Source organism: Planococcus citri, chromosome 2 (genome assembly GCF_950023065.1).
Source record: "Planococcus citri chromosome 2, ihPlaCitr1.1, whole genome shotgun sequence".
Classification (NCBI taxonomy): Eukaryota; Metazoa; Arthropoda; class Insecta; order Hemiptera; family Pseudococcidae; genus Planococcus; species Planococcus citri.
This window is the reverse complement of record NC_088678.1, coordinates 56,363,621-56,388,118: the sequence shown is the minus strand read 5'-3', so window position 1 is coordinate 56,388,118 and position 24,498 is coordinate 56,363,621. Positions and strand designations below refer to the sequence as shown.

Here is a 24,498-nt window from a genome sequence, read left to right as displayed (position 1 = left end):
GTTGGGCTTCTATCAGTTCCCACACCAGAAACTAGATTACGGCATAAGTAAGCTCAAAAAAGATTGAAATATTTCATGAATCGGTTCTAATATCATTAGTACAACAATGAATATGTTTATAGTTTAATTTCCGTTAGACAGTTGGACATTAAATTCAGCTATGATCCGTCTTCGCCGGTCATGATCTTTTCTATCAATGTTCAAACTGACCTGAATCTGTTCGTTATATTTTGTAAATCAGTTCTAATATCACTGAATATGCTAATGGTTTCAAATTTCTCTTATACATTAATTCAGCTGTGATCGATCTTCGAGTGTAATGATCATTTCTATCAAACGAATTGATCCGAATCTTAGCTGAATTTCTGCATTCTGTGTTCTTCGTTGCTTTGTTAGCTTCAAGAAGTAATGATCTAAAATGTTGCAGTACAGTTTTCCAATAATCAAATATCAGTATTACTCGATCAATTAGTTTAGGTAATTATTGTTTCATTTTCAATGTATTACCAAGCATTGTATTTTGTAATACGAATCAACACATGATCGGATTCGGATATCGTCAAAGTACAGTCTGTTTTGGTGTTTTTCAAGTCATCGTAGTTAGTCAGAAATTCGCCGATTCCTGTTATTCCATATTCAATAATAAAGTATGTAGATGGATTTCGATCACTGATCGTAGTTATTGCGAATAGTTTTAAAATGAATCCATGCAAGATTGGTGAAAAACTGGAAAAATCAACGTAAGCCGTAAGTAGTAAGTACCCATAGTAAGTTCTGAAGTAACGAAATATTTTCCATAGATTTCTATTTATTGCAATATTTATTCGAGAAATTGTTCAACAACGAATCCTGCCGGTTACATTTTATTATTTATTCAAGGGAAAAGTAATAATTATGCCGAAAAAGTATGAAAAATATCAAAGAAAATGATTCTGGTGATAAGATCCTCAGCCTACTGGAGAATTGTCAACGTCGCAATCCAGTTTTGCGCTGAGGCCTTATGTAGAGGTGGTATTGATTTGGCATTAAGGTAACGATTTATTCTCTTGATATCATCTGCCTTGATGAGTAAGATATCGTCACCTTAGTTGCAAAACCATGAATCTCATTGACGTTATACCTCTTGATATGAGCTGTTTTCTTTTCGCATGCTCCGAGCAAGGAGTAAAAACGCACGGAGTAAACTGGAATTGTCTTATTTACTCCTAAAGTGCATGTTCGAAAAGAACGCTTGCGAGTGTGTTAAGTAACATTTTTGATAGCAATTAGTTCAGGCGAGATGAAAATTGCTTTTAAAAATTAGAATTTAAAATTTATAATGCATTCAGTTGACTTTTTTAGTTTTTTTTCTGATTATTGCGAGTTGAAAATATAAAATAAATTATAAAATCCAAGGAAAAACTAATTTAAATACAAAAAATTATTATTCCAACATTTGAAAACAATAATATTGTACACAACACAGCACATTTGAACTTTATTTAGTGAAATAAAAATAACTTGTCATCACAAATGTCCTTTTCAAAATCATTTTCTATTCAAATGTCCATTTTTCCAAATTTATTTGTACATTTTTTACATAAAACCACTATAATTTCAAAATACCCGCCATTTTAATTTGAATCCAAACAAAACAAAACGTTCCGTTGCTACTTTACTCCTTTTACTACTACTTTTCAGAACGAGCAAAAATAACCGGTTCTTTTTACTCGGAGCAACGAAAAGAACGCCAGCACAGAGTAAAAAGGAAGTGATTATTTTGCGAAAAGAACGCTCTATTTTACTCGGAGTTGCTCGGAGCTACTCGGAGCATGCGAAAAGAAAACAGCTATGGATGGCTAATGTAAATCACCAGATTTGAGGCAAGCTTCTCTGGAGACAGGTGACAGGACGCATGCACAGTTGTTATTTATACCACGTTTCTTCTCTTATCAAGGTCATCGGTACATGTAACTACGATTTTGTGATGCAAACATACATAAAAATTACCCCTAGATACTATACAGCGCATGCGTCCTGTCACTTGTCTCCAGAGATTCTTGCTTCACTTTTATAAATTTTTTAACGTTGCTGCTAGCTGTCCATATCAAGAGGTATAAAGTCAATGATGTATCTCCAACTCTGAGATCACACCTTGTGTAAACCGTTCTTTTTGCACTGTAGCGCTCCCTATTGGACTTGAACGCTCAACTAAAAGGTAGGCAGGAGAGGGTGGTCCCCCTCTGTTATCTATCTTTTAGTTGAGCATTAAAGTCCGATACAAAGGTCAGTCAACAAATAAGTTTCCCTTGTTCAGAAAATTAGGAAGGGAAATACCTAGGAACTTGAAATTTTCAGGGAATCTTGATACAACCTTTGAGCACCACTCTGCAAAATTTTATTCGGATCCTTTCAATAGTTCGTTTATAATATGAGAGTTTGAAGATGTGATAGGAGTTTTATAGCGTGTCCAAGGTTCAAGTGGCTCAACGAGGAGTAAAAAAAATTTTTTATTTCGAAAAAAATATGTCAATGGATTTTTACAGATGCCTATTGATCCTCCATGAAGAAAAAATTGTCCTAATTTGAACAATATGTGAGTGGTGCCGAAAATCCAGCGGTGAGCGCACGAGTGTGTACTGTGTAGTGATCACAGGGTAGGTTGCAGAACTAGTGTTTCAAAAACGAACTCAACAGTCAAAATTGATGAAATTATACACAATAATCTTAATATCAGTCAAAAACATCATATGTGAGCATGATGCTTCATATTTGACTGCCTAAAAAACATTATTGAACTTAGAAAGTCATTTTCAGTACCGCAAAATTTGAATGTGCTGCGTCACAAACAAAATTTCGCTGTTCATGTTGCTGCATGTCAAAAGAATAGTCAGAATTTGTGTAAGAATGATGAAAACAAGTTCCTTAACACAATGGTAACCAAAAACAGGGTTGAGTGCATCACTATGCCTCGCAAATTTGGCACAATCCCCATCGTGAAATCAATTCATGTTTCAACTCGGACCCGTTATAAAACTCCTACCACATCTTCAAACTCTCATTATAAACGAACAACTGAACGGATCCGAATAAAATTTTGCAGAGTGGTGCTCAAAGGTTGTATCAAGATTCCCTGAAAATTTCACGTTCATAGGTATTTCCTTTCCTAATTTTCTGAATGAGGGAAACTTTATTTGTTGACTGACCTTTGTACATGGTTTTGCAACTAAGGCGATGATATGAGAGTTCTCACTCTCCAATCCGGAGACCACAGTTCAATCCCCGGCTGAGCCAAAAAAATTTTTCATGAACTAACAGCAATGGCAGATTTTTATGCTTAGGGCAAAATGCGAAAAATATCTAAAATGGAGAGTTTTAAAATTTTAGAGGCTTGAAATCTTTCCTCCTCTCAAGTCTGCCTCAGAACCATCCACATTTTTAAACATAATTGACTCCTTAATTTTCATTTATATGCATCTGAATACGAGTAATTCTTCAGTTGAGCACGTTTTATTTTTGCCATTGAAAAAATAATGAAAAACCTTCGCTTCCCAAAACGGCTACCTATGCAGAGGTCAATATTGTTCTCCAATATTCAGCTCACACAAATTTTCACGTTTGTAGGTATAGGTCAGAAAAGTCAACATGTCAACAATACCAAAATTCATGCATAAAATGAATTTTATTTTCTTTAGCTTTTCAAAGTGTGGAGCCCTTAGTCTTCTTTTCTATTATTGGAGATAAAGAGTAAATTTTTTTTCAGAAACAATATTATTAATAATGACTCATGAAGAGGACATTTTTTGAGATTTAATAGTAAAATGGAAAATTATAAAAATAATTAGGTAACTTTGTCTTGTACAAGTCATTCTAGTTTATGAATTGACGTATAGGTTAATAATCAACCACACGGAAATATTCTACACCAAATCAGCAATTCGAGGTCGCAAACAACAACTCTACTTTTCACGGATCTTCCGTAACGCAAATTTAAAATTGCAGAGCATCGCCGAGACATTTTCTATGCAAGCCACCCTCGTGATTACTGAGGCATAAATAATGAAAATTAAAATTTACCCGAAATACTCGATCGACAAAAATTTATCCACGCCGATACTCGAATCACCTTGACAAAATTCATTGCTAATGGAACGTAGGCGAATCAAATAAGCAGCAGGCAATATTCGAATTTCGTAAACAATGTGCTCGAGAGAGTCTCGAGATGAACTTGTTGATTGTTTCCGTATATCAAAGTTGAATAAAGTAGTTGTTAACCTTTTTTCTACTCGCGTCAAATTGTCAGTTTAATATTATCTTTGACACGAAAATTTTCTCGCAAAAGCAATCTACAGTGCAGCGTTGGCGTTGAATGGTGTCAACACGATATATCAATCTACACCTTATTCCTAATATTTATATGATCTTCCTCACACCTACTTCTTCAAGTTGGCTGATGAAACAATATCAATATTAGTTAAAAAGTGATATTTTCAGTTTTAATTTCTCATTGCAGGTATTTACCTAGTAAGTAAGTAAGTGTTTTGTAAACGGAACGAAGAATATGACTTGAAATGAATGATGATATAGCTTTTTCAATAGATTAATAATACGGTGTATCAAAGTAAAAATGAATGAAACTTTCAAAATACCATGATAAGCAACTATTTCAAAGAAATTTACATTTAAAATTATAGAGCAACTTATTTTTGTATATATTAAAAGTTCAACTTGGAAGTTTTACATTTTCCAAACAACGATCTTTTCATGTTTAAATAATGATTTAATTACAGTAAAGAGGTAAACTCTGAATGATACTGAAAATTTGAAACAAAAAATGATAACAAATTTGATATGGGTGTATTAAAATACTAAAAATAGTTGGGAAAATATTCATATTCTCCCAAGCTTATGAAACTTTCTATTATTGAAACACAAATGAACACCATAAATGTGTAGATAAAAATGAAAGAAAATCTCTCAAATATCACGAATATAGCCTCTAGATCCACATATCATAAAATTATACGTATACATTACGTAATTATTGAATAAAAGATGATGTTTCTTGAAAACAAATGTATGGCGACGCATCATCCCTACCATTAATTTAAAAATTTTGACACGTTTATCAACAAATGTACGCCATTAACCTAGATCGGAAATGTTTCATAGCCGCAAGTTTTTCTATAGGGCTAAGCGAAAAAAAAAGTAATAAAATATCACTGGTTCAGACGACGACGGCCGTATATACTATATACCATACGTTCACGGAAATGGTTGATGGTAAAATTACGAACTGAAAGTTAATGCTTTTACCTTCCGCCCAGACTAAGGTGCTTTTTTGCAATTACGCGTTCAGAATTCGATTCAAAAATTACTCGTATAAGGTTGAAAAATAATTCCATCCGATAGAATTACGTGTGTATGACGACCACGTAACTGACATCAGATCTTAAAATACCTCCAACTATATTGAGAAATTTTAACCAGAAAACGTGTTTTTTTTTCTCTCTGTCTCTCTGGGAAGCTTTTAGCAGTCAATTTTTTCCCCTGAACTGTTTCTCTTTACTTTCTATAAATACGTTTCGTTTGGTTTACGATCCAAATCAACTATCTGTATTTTTCTTTTCACTTTCCTTGTAAACTGAAATTTTATGAAAGTCGTGTGAAATTTAATAAAAATTGTGTTTTAGTATACGATCGTCTGTGTCTGTATATATGAGTGGTACATACGAGTATAACCTTGTATGGATGGATATGGATAAGTCGTAGTAGGTACTATTATAATGATGGAAATATACGACCGAATTTATAAAATAAACATCAATATTTGTCCTCTTAACATCATCAATCATCCGACACGTAGAATTTTTTCGGAACAAATGTCGTATATTGCGGACGGTTCTTTTTCATACGTCGCATCAGTCGCCATGAACCAAGAGTCAAACATAAAATACACGAGTAGATCTATATATCTTTGATACGTTTCTTCTGGATTCACAACTGAATAAAAACTTTTCGTGGGTCGCTTCATTCGAATATAATTCGCCATAAAGTGCTAAGAAAAAACTAATGTGACCGTCTTTGTAATATTCCTAATCCTAAGATAAATGGATGATGAAGTTATTGCTTGAGCGGATTTACAACAAACTGGTTAGGCAATTTAATTAACACGAGTAGAATGAACGATTTCTTACGCGCTGGTTTGAATCTTTCGCTCCTCCTCGCAATTAAAGTAAAAATGAAAGCTGTTCTGTAGTTAAATTGAATTGAAAGTGACTTCATGACTTTATCAAAATGGTTCAACACTTTGCGGAAATTTCAAATATACTTCAACAAAAACATGTTCTGAGTACTTTTGAAACATTTTGAGCCCAAAATTGGGTTGTGGATTTCTGGATTTTTGAAAACGTTTAAATAGCCTGTAGCCTACAAAAATAGGTCAACATTTCATAAAAATTTCAAACATTCCAACGAAAACGTTTTCAAGCATTTTGGAAGAATTTTGAGCCCCATGCTCTAGATATTTGGAAAAGTGTCATAAAACTTATCAAAACGGGTTAAAATTTCGTGAAAATTTCATTAATTATTTCAACGAAAATGTGTTCCGAGTATTTTGAAGAATTTTGAGCCCGAAATTGTGTCATAATATTCTGGATTTTTATTTGAAAAAAAAAACTCTGGCCAATAAAAATAGGTTAAATTTTGTGAATATTTCAAATACTTCAACCAAAATGTTTTTAAAGCATTATTAAAAAATTTCGAGCCCAAAATCGGGTCATAATTTTCTAAATACTATTTAAGAAAGTGTTATCCGATCAATTAAACTGGGTTAAAATTATGGAAGAAAATCAAATGTTTTCATTTAAATTTTTCTTTGAGCACTTTCAAAGAATTTTCAATGTTCTGGAACAAAATTGTTCTTGAGCATTTTTGAAAAATTTTCAGCTTAAAATTGGGTTCCCCTGCCTACTTAATAGTAAATTTTTGATTTTTTTTTTCAAGTGTCATGCAACCTATCAAAATGGATTAAAACTTCGAACATTTCAACGAAAATTTTTTTAAAGCATTTCTAAAAAATTTTTAGCTCAAAATTTGGTCATGATTTTTCAGATAGGTATGTGAAAAAGTGTCATCAAAACGAGTTAAAATTTTGAAAGAAATTTAAAAATTTCCATCAAAACCTGTTTTTGGGAATTTTTGAAGATTTTTGAGGCTAAAATTGGGTCATAATTTTCTAGGTTTTTGGAAAAGAGCCATGAGACCAATCAAAATGGGTCAACATTTTGGAGGAATATCAGAAAATTCTGTCAACATATTTTTTTGAGGCATTTTGAAGAATTTTTAACTCAGAATTGGGTCGTGATTTTTCTGAATTTTTAAAGAAGTATCATTTGACCTCTCAACATTGGTTAAAATGTTGTAAAAATTTCAGACATTTGAACGAAAATGTTCAATATTTTTGAAGAATTTTAAGCCCAAAATTTGGTCACATTTTTCTGAATGTTTGAAAAATTATCATCAAAAGAAAATCCAAAAACTCACATCAAAACTTGTTTTTGTGATTTTTTAAAAAGAATTTTAAGCTCAAAATTTGGTCATAATTTCTAGATTTTTGAAAAATGGCAATTGGACCTATCGAAATGTGTTAAAACTTCGGAATAATAAGATCCAAAATTCCCAATGAAACTTTTTTTTAGACATTTGCGAAAAATTCAGGACTCATAAATGGAATTAAATGAGAAAATTCAAACATGTAATGTCGTACCTACTCGTAATTAAATTATATCTATCGTTTTGAATGTCTCTTTACAATTTTTGAGAGATCGCATTAAATTATACTTCTTCACAACTACAGAAAAAACCGATTCAATTTTGGAGGCGAATTTTTTGAAAAATCTCAAAAAAAGTTTTCAAAATTTTTAACATATTATTTGATAAGTTGGCTAGTACTTTTTAAAAATCATGTCCTAATTTTGCGCCCAAAATTCTTCAAAAGCGTCAAAAAATATTACTGTTTCGGAATTAACGCAAAATCTAAACCGATTTGGATACACTGCATGGAATTTTTTCAAAAATCCAGAAAATAATGACCCAGTTTTGTGCTCAAAATTCTTCAAAAATGCTCAAAACACATTTTCGTTAAAATATTTGAAGTTTTCACGAAAATGTTCTCTCATTTCGACAGTTTGTCTGATACTATTTCAAAAATGCAAAAAGTCATGGCCCAATTGCGAGCTCAAAATTCTTCAGGAATGCTCAAAATATTCGAATTTCTCACTCGGTGATCCAGTAGTCACCCTTGTTCAAAGATAGAGAATGGGTTTTGTATCTTCGATTCCATCTTTGACGAAATTTGTGTGCTTTTCTCGTTTTATTTCTACCCTTCTAATTATTCGAGTATTTTCTATCGCAGTAATTTTTTTCATTCCATGCTAAGCGATTTATAAACAGTGCTCGGAATTAACATATCTACCTACACGTACACAATGTAAACAAACTTTTTTGTTTAAAAAAAAAATTATATTTGCACAGCAGCAATTAAATTAAACGTACAAATATTTCACGAGAGGAAAACACGTAAAAGCAGTCGAAATATTTGCGCATTTTATTTATCTGCGTCATTTTCTATAACCCAGCTTAGTGCTGTTTTGGGAAATGAAAAATCAACTACACGTCTTTGTAAGTTGGTCCGCATCCGCAAAGTCATACACGAAATAAACATGTCGTCCATTTTGTTAAACCGTACGGAAGTTTATTTGAAAATCTCTCCGAGTGAGATAATTTTATAAATTGACGAAAAAAAAACGAATAAAAAATTAAAAGAGTAGCTTACGATAACGAGTTAATTCCAAAAGTTATTATAATCGTTGATGGTCTTACGCATATTCGTATTATAAATAGAAGGTAGATAGAATACGTACATCACACACTCACGTGTACATATAGTGAAATGAAAAGCCTCCGGAGAGGATGAAAAAGAAAGTACCTATCTAAATATGGTAATTTGGAGCATTTTACGAAGATAGCGATGAGAAAAAAGGCGAATGCCGTTACTCAACGACTAAATAATAAAAGAAGAAATAACTCGAGTACGAGATTGTTATTAATTTGGACCGATATTACGAGTAGACTTCGCGCGTGGTTTTTTGGTTAATTACCAACCATCATCTCCAGCTGACTAGCAAAGTATGGTATAAATGACCAGAAGCAGCGCGAGGAATAACCCGACGCTTGTAACCCTTTTTCTTCTTAAAATTAATGCCAACGTCAAACCCGTTGTTTTCTAAAATCATTTAATTACATAAACTGAAATACTGGCGAGAAAAAAATTCCAGTTGATAATAAAACCCTCCCGAAATTCTGATGAAAAAATACAAGGAAAAAACCCTTTGGCACGAATAGAATATTTCGTACGATAAAAAAAAAAAAACAACGAATAACTGTAGTACTTAATACGATAAGTTGAATATGAGAAATTCTCATATACCTACGTGGAAATTTTTCCTTTTGCAACGCGCTGCTGTATCCTAAAGCGTTAAAAAATTGATATTTTTTCGTCGATCGAGTTCAAATACAGACATTTTGTTTTTTTTCGTAAAATCTAGCTGACGCTTAATTTCAAAAGCAATATCGTTGCAGGCTGCGAAACTTGATTATGTTTGAATAATTGATAGTTTTTTCTTAAGAGAGGCCAAGCCGGTGAATTGCTTATTCAGTCGCTACGTATTTTGGTTTCATAAATATTTTAAAACCGAATGAAAAATCAAAGAAAACACACGATGACGAGCTTTGCCAAACGATGCTTATTCAAACGTTTCAGCTTTCAAGTTTTTTCCCCTTTTTCGCAGTTTCACCGGAGTATTTTTTTTACGCGCACGCGTTACCCTGTTTAAAAAAAGCACGCTCATTACGACGCTTAAGCCAGTAAATATGTAATTCGTCGACGATCAAAAGCGCAATTTTTTCAGCAAACAGAATTGGCGAATATTATTAAACAACTGAGGGAAAAAAGCCATTCGTTTTATAAATAAATTAACGTCGTGGTTTCCACAAGACGAAAAAATGTCGAACGATGTTTCGATAATTGAGCAATTTCCGAGTTCCTTTGCCTGCTACCAAATGACCTAATTTATTAATTATTCAGATTCAAACATCGAATTGTAGGTAAGTATTAATTTTGGGAGGCTTTGAAAGCATGTTGGGTGACAGAAGATGAAATACATTGATGAATTTTTCGAGCACACAGCTGATCATTCAAAAAACATTCGACAAAGTTATCAATTCGAAATGGTCTAAATTGACTTGTTCAAGTTTCTACACGACGACCCTTTACAATCCTCAAAAAAAACTTCAACCAAGAAACCTTTCACTCGATATTACTTTTCCCCAACTGGAGACTGCAAAAAAAAACCACGAAGGTAAACGATAGGAAACCTATTTCTACTCGTATAACTCATTTTAAATATGAAATACGAGAAGTTAATATATTCATGTTGAAAGAAAAGAAGCAAAAATGATATATCGTACTTTTTGGCAGAATTAAGTCCCCTAAATTCTTCAACTCGCGGCAGACGGAAGCGAGGCAAAGAAGGAAATAAAGGCGAGCAGCAGAAGGACACATCGTCGTATACTCGACTCGGTAGTAGTAATATAACGTGTGCAAAGGCGCAGACCAAGACGTGAAACGAGGGGAAAACGAAGCGAAATCAAGGCCAAGTAACAAAAGACATATATTACCATCAAATTTCAAAACCGTGGTCTGCTTAAGAACGTATCGAAGTAGAAGGCAGATTAAATTTCGATTTATCATAGCGGTGTTCTTTATTAAAGGTATTATGTTGTAATACTTGTCAATGTATGCGCGATATTTAAACCTGCGGGAGAAAAATAATGTACTCGAGCAGCGAATATTTTCATCGTTAACGAGATTTTCATCGATATTCGAGTATCTTATCTGAATTCCTAACGGAAGATACGTTTATCGTATGATTTTTTGATGGCCAAAATGCCCCAAGTACTTTTGATTTGATAAATTAACGATCTTCAAGGTGAGCTCATCAACGAGGTTTTGTTGCTTGTTTTTCAAAAAAAAAAAAAAAAATGAAACCGAGTAAAAAACAAGTGGGTGGATGAAGTTGAGAAGTCGAGAAAAATGATGGGTTTTTTATATACATCCCCTTACCTTCCCAGGTTCGGCTACCTATTTGAAAATGGAATAAAGTGGAAGAGATTCATATTGTTACAATCAGACTGAATTACACCAATTGTAGAACGAGGAAAATCCTCTATACAGTTTAACCTAATCCGTAATAATTTTCAATTTAAGTTATTTACCTCACATCCAGTTCCAGTTAATTGATTATTTTGACAACTGTTTGTCATCCAGAGTATTACAGTTCAAGACTTCATGCCTGAAACAAAAGAAAAAAAATACTAAGTATAAACATTTAATCAAATTATAGGTATGACAAAAATACTTAATATTCTAGATTACTAACAGTTCACTCTACAGCAACTAATAAACATAGGATGTCCTACCAGCTGCCATAGAATGTAAAATTTAGGTAGGTAACCTATCTTGAATTCACGAATGAATGTTTGCCTAATCTCGAGATTGACGGCGACGAATCATATTATTCGTCATTTCTGAAACACTGAGGTAATATTTTGAAACACATTATTGGTGCCAATTTTTGGTTATTATTGCCAATTTCAAAAAATTGAGAAAAATAGCCAAAAATTATTTTAGATTTTTGCGTAAATATTTGAGAAGAAAATACTGTATTTTCAAAACACGAATTTACCCAGGTAAAAATAAGCAATTTTTAATCGCTCAGTAGACCACTAAAAGTAGTCATCGATTTTGATGGAAATAAGCTAGATCGATGCAGAATTTTAAACAATATTATTTATGGAAATAAACAATTTCTTTCAAAACAGGTTTGGTAGAGACTAGATCGAAAAAACCACGATTATTGAGGCAAATAATGACCTCTCTTTGCGGGGCCAATATCTCAACTCCAGAGGCATCTCTGAAGCCAAACATTTTTCTAGATGACGTTCAACTCAAAAATGAAAGTTTCCGCTGAATTTGGTCAAAATCCTCCGACTTTTTTCTCTCGATCCACCTTAATGAATAAAATACAGAAAAAAAATACAATAATCTATTTTGATTTTTGGTTTATTTAATGCAGGTAATCTTATCATATTTCCTCAAAAATGACTCCATCGAGTGCTTTGCTCAATCAGGAGTTTGGGGTTGGAAAAATCAACAAAAACTTAAAACACCTGTTTAAGACATGGTTTCGAACGGTAGATGTACAACCAGCAAGCCAGATTGATATTCATGTTAGTCTATAATTCAACAATAAAGCATTTTTTCCATCGCATATCACGATTCTTCTGCACCTTAAGAGTTGGAAAGATTGTCAAACATTTTACAATTTTTTCATCAATAGAAAAGTCTTCCAAAAAATCGAAAAAAAAATCACAATTTTTAAACATGAAAATAGGTAGCCTATACTGTACAAAATTTTAGCATTTCCGGACTATCAATATTACAACAAACAGACGGAAACCGTTTTCTGTTATTTTTTTCCAAGAACTTATAAAAACTCATTTAAATTAAAACTGAATTTTTTCGACAGAGCGTTCCAAGGAAAAACGTTGGTAAGCCGAAATGTGGTGAAAATTTCAAAAATTTCGTTGCTACAATGTTTAAAGATTGAAATGAAGGTTATTGTTTAAATTTTCTAAATTTTCGTATAATAAAAAAACTTTTAGAGAATTTATTTGAACTTGATCATAATGGAAAATTATAATACAAATATAAAAATGTTTTCATCGTAAAATAAAAAAAAAAAATGAGAAAAGAAAGGCGGTCTTCAAGTTTTTTAATGTTTTCTGTACTCTTGTAAGAAAACTGAAGTGTATAATATGTAATAGCTTTTAAAAATTTTTAAAGGGCTATCAAAATTTTCATAAATTAGAAAAAAAGGGAACAAATTTAATTTTTTAGGCTCCAATAAAATATAGTCAAATCGCAATTGTCTCAATCAAGTCAATTAATTTCCTTGGAGAAAAAAGAAAAAACGCTCGTTATACAGTATTTTTTTCTAAATGTTGATTTCCTCACCTTTTTTGGGATTTAAAACGAGGGTGTCCAATATAAGCATAGAACAAAGTTAGCAATTTAAAAATCGCTGGAGGTTCCAGAATATGTAGTCTCAAAAATTTGCCAAAAATCCAAAAATGAGCTTCAATAGCAGAAATTTTGGTACCGGTAATGAAAATTTTATGACATGTTCTTTCGATCTATGTAGTTAGGTTTCGTTGAAATCGAGAAATTCTCATTCAATTTAAAAGGTTCGACTCTATACTCAATCAGACACATTTTTCCAGTTGAGATAATAATTATGTACTCGTACCTTCATTCATCACAAAGTTACTTTTAAATGTTTCAAAAAAGGTTTGCACACAATTCAAGGACCATTAAAATGCGAGAAAATGTTGCATATTGGCATATTTCAGGGTATCCATTATTTTTGGCAAGTCATTTTCCCTGACTTTTCCTATACTTTAAATAAAGAAGAATTTTCAGGAGGGGGAGGGGGATAAATTTTTTTCGTAAGTTTCTCATCGAACTAGATACTTCTTCGGATATAAAAAACAGTTCAACTTTTTTAATTAAAAAAAATTAAACATATGCAAACAGTGACGTCACGCTCCAGGTAAAAAATGCCGAATGAAAATTAAAAAAGGCCGCGTCGAGAACTGATGAGGGCTCGGCAGATATCAATCATGTTGGGCCTCATTTTTAAACTAGAAAATATTTTTAGGTTTTTGAGAGGGGGTGGTGTCGAATGAAAATTTGTGGATTGATGTGGTATAAAAACATAAATTTTGCCAATTGATACAATAATACGAAAATTTTTCTTTGCTTTTTTTGATTTTTGGAGGCCTTAAATGTGAAATTTGTTTGTATTTTAAAATGAGAAACAAATTGCCCCAAGCGGCCAAGCGAAGCGAAGGCGAGAGCATCTGAACATTTTCAATTCGAGATGCCCAAAAAATGAGTGTTTTTTAATGCGAGGAGTTTATTTTTTGGGGTTTCAAGTTTTAGAATTAGAATGACGTTTTTTTGAAGGAAGCTAGGTACTTTTGAAAAAAAGAGAGAACAGGCTCGAGCGAAACGAGGGCCAATGCTTCTAAAAATTTGTACTTCGAGAGGCATAAAAACAAGTTTTTTTTTTTAATGTAAGGAAGAGTAGTTTATTTTTTGGATTTTAAAATTTTAGAATTTGAATGATATTTTTTTGAAGGGATGTTGATTTTGAAAAAGAAAACAGAACGGGCCCAAGTGAGGGCGAAAGCTCTTGTAAATTTGTGAGAAATTTTCATCTTGCTCTCAAAAAAGAAGAAAATTTGTGCTTCGAGAAGTAAAAAATGTTTTATTCTCATCACAGACCCTTATCCGAAATTCACAATGATTTTTATGAAATTCCCTGAATTTTCCAGACCTACCAAATTCTCTGACTTTTCCAGGATTTCCAAGAAAGTGAACACCCTGTATTTGTATAATCTTTCGATTTTTTTGTCTCAAATTAAAAATTTTCCTGCTTTGTCACACCAATTTATCTTGATATTATGCAAAGAACAAAGCAGGGATTTCTTCTGAGATGCACGTGAAATATTTTTCCAATTTTGAATTTCGCTATGTACCTATCTTATATGCCTTGACAATTTCTTTCACGCCCAAGTACAAATATACTTACTCGAATAGGAACCTACATAATATAGACAACTTTCTCGAATGAAGTGAACGAACTTTAATCCAAATAACTAACGTTACAATACGAATAATCTGCTGTTTAAATACAAGTGTATATAGTAGGTATATAGAATAGTTAATACTCGTGTAGATCCCGCGTTCTCCAAGTACACCACCTACCCTCTATAATGTAAAAAGCGTGAAATTTATTCGAAATTTAAATTCGTAGTATATTCGCATCGTCGTCGTCTCGTGTTCTCGTCGCAGCAGCAATAATAAGTAGGTAAAAGTTAGCATATTTGATTGTAAATAGAAAAGTTTCATAATAACGTCGTCGTATAACAACGATTACGATGAGTTAAAGCGTAAAATTTATAGTTAGCCTGACATAGGTGGAAATTTAACGTGCCTTTAAAAGTGTAAATGGTAGAATAAGTTGAAAATTTACGACCGTTATAAAACAAAATTTTAAACTCAAACCTATCAACTGCGTAGTTACTTCCTAAAACAAGATATACGCCAGAAGTCGACGGCCATTATGTTAACTACACACGAACACGACGCTTGTACCTTTCGTGTAAACGGTACAATAATATACCAAAAAACACCAACTACCACCCTTCTTCACCTACTTCATCTTATATTCCACATACCTACTACGCTATAGGTCCGTAGTCGCGTTCCCTAGCGAGGAAAACTTTTTATAAAAATATTCAAAAATTTGACCATATTCGGCTAAAAACTCTCGGATATGGTATTTTATTACCTGTTGCCAGAGAAAAAGAGTGGAAAAAATACATCCCCGCTTATACGTATACGAGTAGTTAAAAGAAGAAGAAATTTTCACGTTAAAAAATAACCTCGTTTTCCTGCCTTTTTTTCTCCCTACTACGTTCTTGACATCGACAAGCGAACTCGTGTAAAAGAGATGCAAATGTCAGCCATTTCCACGTACCACGAATACAAAGGGGTACGACAACGACATCGACATCGACACATGAACGACCATTAAGAAATGACTGACAGTTAGGTCGAACGTATCAAAATCGTTGTGCCAATTTCCGCAAATGTATACCTTCATTCTGATGGTACAGTAGGTACCTACATGAGAATGGTAATGAAAAAAAAAGAAAAAAAATAGCGACCCGTTTTCTGCAAATTTCTAAAACTCCGGTTCGATTACGAGGCGACGTTTCCCCTTAACGGTTAAATTGCGAATGACGACATAAATTGGTATAACCGTAACCGGGTGAAGATAGAAAGAAGACCCTTTAACAGAAACGTGAGAATGATTTATGACCTGGTTTTTTTTTCGCCGTCGTCGTCGTCGATGACGTCCCTCCTTCTATGTGACACAATATCCCTTTCGTGACACCTTTTACCATACATAAACTACATACGTGACAACGTAGGTAATATAACATATAACGTTAACGGTTCCGCAACGTTATAGAGATAAAAAAAAAAGACTACACGTAAAAAGTCTCATCTATTAACATTTTTAGGAAAAAGCATCGCCAAAACCTAGATAACAAAGTATGATGAGGTGGCGAGCTAGTGGCGAAAAATATTGTATACGTATAAGGAGAGGACAAGGTGCATGCATCAAACCAACCTACAATGTACATATTGCCACGATTCGTGATTGGTGTATAATTTTCGCTGTTGGCGTTTACGAGCAAAAAATTTTCACGAGTTGCCAAACGGTTTAGATTCTATTTCGTCGAAATAGTAGGTATTTGGCTATGTAGCGACAAACTTCACGCTCGGTTTGGTTTTTTGTATGTAGCATAGCTCGAAGTATAAGCATAAGCAAGCCACACGCTAAAAGAATATTTCACAGTGTATCGTTTTATAACGGGTAATTTGATGAAAAGAAATGGCGAAATTTTAGCTATCATTGATACGATCTCGGCGCGTAAAGCTCGCTCGGTTCCTTTATGCGCTATATTGTATCATCACTTTGCAATAAATCCACGATGTAGATAGGTTTTAGTTTAGGTACACCAGGCTGCGGTATAACTAATTTCCGACTGGAATTATAATACTTACACCTAATTAACGCGATATACTGAAAACATCAAATTATCGGTGTCGTTTCGTCGTTTGATCGTAATAAATTGCATGATAAACGATTTCCATTCCTATATGCTTTAGTATGCGCCGCGCCGGGTCGTTATTAAAAATCATCGACGCGTGAAATGATGAGCTTTGTGCGAACCGCAACGCTTAAATTTCAACCATTCAAAATCTTGCTTAAATGAAAGGTTAACAATAAGCAAACACGTGTTTGTAATTGTTGCAATTGGTTTAGGCGTTTTCGTCTCGTTTGCGGCTGTATTGCATGTGCTTCGAGTGATAAGGTTTTGGCAAATATTGGTAAAGGAAGATACAGTACCTACCTACACCTAGTCTTACTAGGCCCAAACATGTAATAAAATGGATGAATTGTGAATTTTTTCTAATGTTTAATCGCAGCATGCCTGAAATGTTGTTTGAAGGGGTCTTTTTGCATGCTTTCTTGGCCTTATTTTGTCCAATTGTAAATTAATTTTTTGAAAGGGTGGGAATTGGGATGCCTCCCACACGTTCGTTGAGCTAAAAAGACTAGAAAAAACTCCTGAAAACTGTATTCTGAGGTTCCAAAAACACATTACAAATGTGAATTATTCACCAAACAAAGTACAGAACATTTTCAAAACGGGGAGTTTTTTGGTTTTTTTCATCACGCAGGAAAATCTTTTATTCGAATTTAAATCAGAATGAACAATAAAATTAAGAAAAAATATAAAAAATGATGACCCAGTTAAGCATACAAGTTAGTTTTTCACCTTTCGGAGATGTAAGCGAAACTGGGTCGAAAAATCATGCAAAAATATATCGTCAGTCAAAATTTCAAATTCTAAAGTGCATTTTACGATTTTTGGTGAATTCTTGAAAATAACGTTTGGGTCAAAAGGTATGAGAAAAAATCCAAATTTTACCAAGTTTCCACCCAGCAAAAATATTTGGAAACGCTTTCGAACTATCCTGAGTAGTTCTGAAGCATCCAACAGATTTTTGAAGGTTGGAAATATTATGTCCACAAAACTATTTATTTACCTAATGAAGTTGTAAAGTTGTAGATGATGTAGATAAAGTTGAAATTCACTTTATGCTTCAATTCCAACTTGCTGAGTCTACTGGAAGTAGTTTCAAGCCGTTCTTGAGCCTCCAACGACATTTTAAAGGTTCCAGTTTTTCAAAAAAAAACGCCATAAAATCCGTCCAAATTACACTTTGGCGCGTATGCTCGCAATTGATGCTCGTTAATAATTCACTTGACTGATTTCACACCTTTTTTCTAAAATCGGTGGGTTTCAGTTCGGAACCATATTTTTGACCGTTCACGGTTGCTTAGCCGTTTGACGTAAAAATCAGAAATGTGTTTACTCTCTATTTTTCAAACTTTGAGTAGATTTCCGCTAGTTTCAAGCTGTTTTGGAACATCCAGAAAATTTTTGGAAACTAGTTTCGTAAAAATAAAAAATAAAAAAATCACACGAAATCTATTAAATTACTTTCAGCAAGTGTAAGTACTTACTTATACCTACATGAGATTGATACTCTTATAGTGACTCATTTGACCAATCACACGCCATTTTTTCAAAATCGGTACGTTCAAGTTCGAAATAATAATTTTTTTCAGCGATTTTGTGGAGTTTTCTACATAACAGAAATTTTCAAAATGTCACTGGAGGCTCCAGAACAGCTTGAAACTACCTCCAGTTAGCTCAGAATGTTATGAATAGAGTATAGAGTACCTATAGAGTGAATTTTAGCTTTCCATCTCCATTTTGGTAAAATTTCAAATTCCAAAAATCTGCTGTAGGCTTCAGAACTGCTCGGAATGGTTTGAAACCGTTTCCAATCGATGTGGTGTGTCAAAAATAGAGTACACACCAAATTTCAGTTTTCTAGATCAATTTGGTGAAATTTTGATTTTTTTCCCCTCAAAGGTGAAAATTTGATTCTTAAAAATTCACAAAAAATCAAAAAATGTATACTTCAGAACCTGAAATTTTGACTACTAGGTAATATATATTGGCGTGATCTTTCGATCGTAGCTTTGTCTGGTTCAAAAATGTTTGTGCCAGTTGAATGAGATAACCACTTTCTTGATAAAAAGAAAATGAATGAATTCTAAACTCTATAAGACTTCAAAAAGAGCCATTTCCCATTGTTTTTTTAATCACCGAATTAGTATTGTTTTATTGTTTGAAGACGTTTCATATATGAGCACTGAGCAAAATCCTCCTTATCTGCAAGTTCCTCACTCCCAGGAGAGCGCAGAATCGCGAAAAAATTAATCCGAATCGCGATCACGAATAATTTTTAATTTTGATGTTTCGAATCATTTTGAATCGCCAATTGTACAGAATAATTTGTAAAATAATTCTAATCACAAATCGCAAAGCATGTCAACTTTTCGATTCGCGAATCGCAAATTTAAAAAAAATTAAATTACCTATTGCTTTTACCCTCTCGTTGCTTTTTTCTGTCATTTTTTTCGAAGGTAGGCAAATTTATTAAATTGCGAATCCACTTACTTAATAAAAAATTGAGATTGGACATGACATCGAAAAACGCAATTCTTATCGGGTAGAAAAAGTTCAAAAATTGATTTGAAAGGAGAAAAAATATTCGAATCACGATTAGGTACTTTATTTTGGCAATTCGAATCAGTTCGAATCATGGATTCCTGATAATCGATTTAAAAATGATTCGAAACACGAATCGAAAATAAAAATGTCTACAAGATTCGAATCAAGCCCACTTGATCACTTCCTTCCGAGAAAAGGTGTACCCTTAAAAGACTGAACAATGTTGAATTATACGAACAATCTGGCATGAAACGTTTGAGGGTTCGCAGCACAAATTCTCCGAAATTTTTTCAGATTTCTTAGGTTTTTTGATACCTACCATGGCTGCAATTTGGATTCGTAGAGTAAAATATTAGCCCAATTCAACTTACGTTGTACTTTCGTGATGATTTAGGCACATTTTAAAAATCCCTATTTTAGCCCTAAGTCTGCGCATATTTTTCATTTAAAAAATCCAATTTTGAAAAATCGAGCTAAATAATTTTCAAAAACGAGTAATTTGGGTCATTTCAGCCCGGTAAAAACGAATTGAATTTAGCTAGACTTTCTGCTTGGAAAAGTAAATCTTTTATTTGAAAATTGTCGACTATCTGGTCGTTTCTAAAAAATGCTCTGAATTTTGAAGTTCAGGTAGAATTTCAATATTATAAGTTGGTAGGCTATATTTTGGAACTGGGTCACTTTATCCAAAAGTAGGCATGAGTAGTAAGGATTACAGCGAAAAACTACGATTTTCTTCGAAAATGCATTTTTATTTGAAGGCTCCTGTCTTCCCACTGAGGACATCTTTTCGAACTAAAATTTTTCTGTGACTTTCAAAATGACAGAAGATCCATTTATAAGATTTATTCAAAATTTCCCTTTTTTTTCTTCATTGTGAACCGCCCCTATGTTCAGTTTCATGAAAAGAACTCGACTTTTCCAACATAGACATCCACCTCCAACAATTGTTTGGCTCCATTAAGTTTTTAAGCAACAAAATCTCGTATCTAAGTAAGAACCATTTCGAACAAATTTTAAAAACTCAAAGTGAAAAAATACCTAGTCATATTTATTAAACACCCTGTACCAGACTAACCCTCCATTATAATCGATACCATCGACGATTTGTAATTGTATATAGTTTGAAAATTGATAAAAACGTGCGGAAATTAGATTGCGGTATTTTAACAAGGGTATACGACGACGGGACGCTGCACAACGTGAAGGTTGACGATCTGCTGCTCTTTAACGCGATAATCTAAAGAAACCAATATACCGCGAGCTACCCCTCCGGCAGTCATACTACATCGCTATTTGCTTCCAGATTACGATTCGATTTGTGTAATTATTACGAAGAAATAAGGAAGTATATAAAATCTCTATCTTGGTGTATGATGACGATACGACGAGCGAACGAGCGACTATCATCGTATCAAAATTACAGTATAACATGAAACGTCGTCGTTACCCTCGTGCTCCTTCTCTTCGTCTCGTCGTACTAAAATGCATACGTTGACAAATGAGATTTTTTGCTATAGCGTTCAAGATGCACGCAGCAGTTAACTCATCGTAACTTAGATAGGTATGGTATACGTGGAGCGTATAATCGTACTAGCGCGAATGCATTACGACCTTGTTGGGTGGTTGTATATTTTAACTCTACGTGGTTTTTACGAGCAAAGCTGCTTTATCGTTACTATAATTAATCGTGCGCTGGCCTATACGTACTATAAGTAGTTTTTCATTGAAAATTTTCTTCACACGAAGAAAACTATGGACTTTTTCATCCCTTATCCGGCATCGTGTACCTACTTGTGGTTTAAGTAGGTGGATCTCGTATTATGAGGGGTTGAAACCATTTCTGCGAGATTTTCTATACGCTGACCAGCTGCAGCAGCTGAGGCTGTTCTCTGTTCAGGGTGTAATTCAAACTTGATACCTTATTCACATTGCGTATTACCTTTATTGCGTTTTTGAGTCGAATGAATGCCCTTAAAACTGAAATATGAGCAGATTTTCAATTCGTGAGCTACTCAGAAAGTGAAAAAAAAAGAAAGCTTCGAGTTCGGGCAGGACATGCGAGTATAAAGTACCAGTTGTAATTTATTTTGTACGTTGGTAGGTAGTACGTCGGTTTATAGTATTTTCTCCTCTTTCTCTCCTGACAGCGAAAGTGAAAAAACCGGGCCCGAGTAAAAAATTGTATTTCAGATGTAAAAATGACGAGGATTTGCTTGCTTTTTTTCCTACCTACGTGTGTGCTGGGAAATGCGAATTATAATGTATGCCGCAGAGGGTTAGATTATTGGGTCCGACGAACCGAAATGGTCGAGTCGAGTGTTGATAAAGTAGGGTTTTTGGTTTCTGAAAAAAAAATATATATTCGGTTTTAATTACACGAACCCTTTGGCGACTCCATACACAGGAGTAAGTAGTACACGGTTTGTGTGAAATTCTAGAAATCCTCGCTATTTAACTCGAGTTGTATGTGATTTATTCGCGGGTGTAAGAAGGAAATACACCCTCTCCCTCCACTCCAGAATAAACACACTATACGCGAGTATCATTATATTGTTTAGTAGACGTGGACACGTTATCGTACACATACAAATAGTAAAATTAATAAACGCTCGGGGTTATAGCAACCCACTTGACAAAAATCGTACATGATTCTTTCGCGATAAACTAAGTAATTAAGTATACAAATGCTTTATTGTTTCGAAAAAAAAATATATACAAAAACGTATGTTTTTTTGTACAAACAACACTTTAAATAAAATCTGCTCCGCCTTTTTTTTTTTTTTTTTTTTTTTTTGAGAAATGACGTCAAATGAAAACGTTTCGAAACATAATAGGGAAAATGATACACTTGAGCGGTTTTTCTTTTCCAGTATGCACTTAACTGCTTCCATATTCTCGTAATTTTTCTGCTATCTTTTTCCTTGTGTACTTTATAAAATCTTTCACACATTACGCTATAGTGTTCTTTTTTTCTCATTCTATCTTTATCTGTGTGTATGTTTATTCGGTTGCCGCGTGCCTGTGCTGCGGCACAGCGCATCATCGACTCATCGTTGCGATTTCGCCACGAAAAATATCATCTATTTATTTTTCAATACATTGCCGTCGTCGCGTCGAAAGTTTTGAAATTCATTCGTTTCGACGTGTTAACTCTTCGAGACTCGATGGAAAATGAAAAACTGACGAATGAAATTTTCGCAAGTTTTCATGTTCTTGAAAAGGGTTTCGATGGTTTTCGTGCTCGAATCGCTAATTTGCGAAAAATCTGGGTCTCGTGCAACGACCTATTTTGAAAATACGAGATAGTCAGAAAGATATTACGCGTTTTCCGACGATGAAATAGAAACGAAGAGATTGAGAAGAAAGAAAATTGAGTAAAAAGTTTTCCATATTGTGATAAAATAAGTATACCTAAGTATGAAAAAATTGAAAAATGAAAAAAATTGCTTGAACTAAATAATTTGTTTCTTTCAGTTTGTTTTCAAAAATTCTAGGTACTAAATACCTAAGACAAAAAATTCCAATCAAATATTTTTATAAAATAAAATAAAACCGTTGAAAACTCTTGAAATTTTTCAAAAAATTTTCCTTGTTTTTGTGATTTTTAAGTGCTTTATTAACCTTTGCAAAACGATTTATAGGCTGACGTTGACTTCCCAAGTCGATTGTAACCAAAGTTGTTGACTATTCTCAAGTCATTTTAAATTTCTCCAGCAGATCTTGTGATCAACTTCGGCGGCTGAAAACTAAATCTTATGATACGTTCAACATTCTGAATCACTTCGGGCAGATGAATTTGCGAATTTGAGATGAAATATTGAAAGACGTAATTTTTTTTACAAGTTGAAAATCTAAGATAAGATCAAAGAGGAAGGGGGTTGATTCCAGCATACAAAACAATTTTCAGGTTCTTTTCTAGAGATATTATCATTATGACGAGTTGTTTCCTCTATTTAAAAAAATTCACCAAAAATCAAAAATGTGCACGAATTGCTCTTTCAGTGAGCTAAATTTCTGCTCAACCGTTGTTGAAGGATTGCAAAGGTTCCCTCACGACCAAAAATTGCAAATTCTCTTTCGTGTACCATACCTACTAATTAATTTAGTTGCCGATTCTCAAGTTTTTAATTTTTTGTTTTTCAAACGAGACTCTATTAAGACTGGGCAATTCATTTTGAAAAAAGTAGAAGTCTGGATGATGGCCGAATCACTTTAACAAACCTGTAAAAAAACTTCAGGACTTTGATCTCAGGGATTCGCAATTTCAAAATATTCAAAAATGGGTAATTTTTTAAAGAACAAAATCATCTCTTTAGCTTTATTATAAACAAGGTATCCCAATTGGCGGAAATATTTTCGAACCAAAGAAAGTTAGATCTCAAGAGCGACCAACAAATAAAAATACTCCAAACGCCAAAGTTTCAGGCGCTAAAGTTTGTTTTTGAAGCTTAGAAAATTTTTAAAAATCAAAAAGTCGAAAAATTGAAAACTAGGAAGCTGAAATTTGATCTCGTACGTATCCTACTTTTGACCACAGAATCGATGGGAAATGATGAACCCATTTTGAGCAGTTTTAGAGGTTTTTGGAAATCAAAATTTTCAATAAATTTCATACTACCTATCCAATGGGGAAGCTGACATTTTGTTCATGATTTACTCTATTTTTGACCTAAGTACTGAGCCGTTTTAGAGTGTTTTTGAATCGATCTGGAGCCTCCAGAAACATTTTAGAAATTCCATGTTTCTCAAAAACACTCTCAAAATCTATCCAAGTGAACTTCAACACCAATAATTGCGATCGGTGCTGATTAAATATTGGACCGTGTTTTCGACACGTTGGAGTCAACTGGGAGTAGTTTTAATCTACTCAGATGCCTTCAGTAGAATTTTTGGATATTCCAGTTTTTCAAAAAAAAAAAAATGTCTTAAAATCTGTCTTAAATCCTAATGAACTTCAGCACCCACAACCCTTTTTACTTGATTCAGCATTTATATTGAAAATACATTATAGAGTAAAAATTAATATAAGTACTTCTAGCTTTCTTGCTGCTAAAGGCTCATTTTGGAAGATTGAAACTTACAAAAGGCACATCCATGTCG

At 33.4% G+C, this 24,498-nt stretch overlaps 1 protein-coding gene across 1 annotated transcript in view; it reads right to left on the bottom strand.

Annotated features, from left to right (window-relative positions):
• The window catches only part of dpr12 (defective proboscis extension response 12), a 433,627-nt gene that overhangs the window by 357,123 nt on the left and 52,006 nt on the right, over positions 1-24,498 (bottom strand). The window contains exon 2 of the mRNA XM_065351525.1: positions 11,317-11,393. The gene's annotated coding sequence lies outside the window, so the exon portion shown is untranslated. The remainder of the gene's footprint in view (positions 1-11,316; positions 11,394-24,498) is intronic.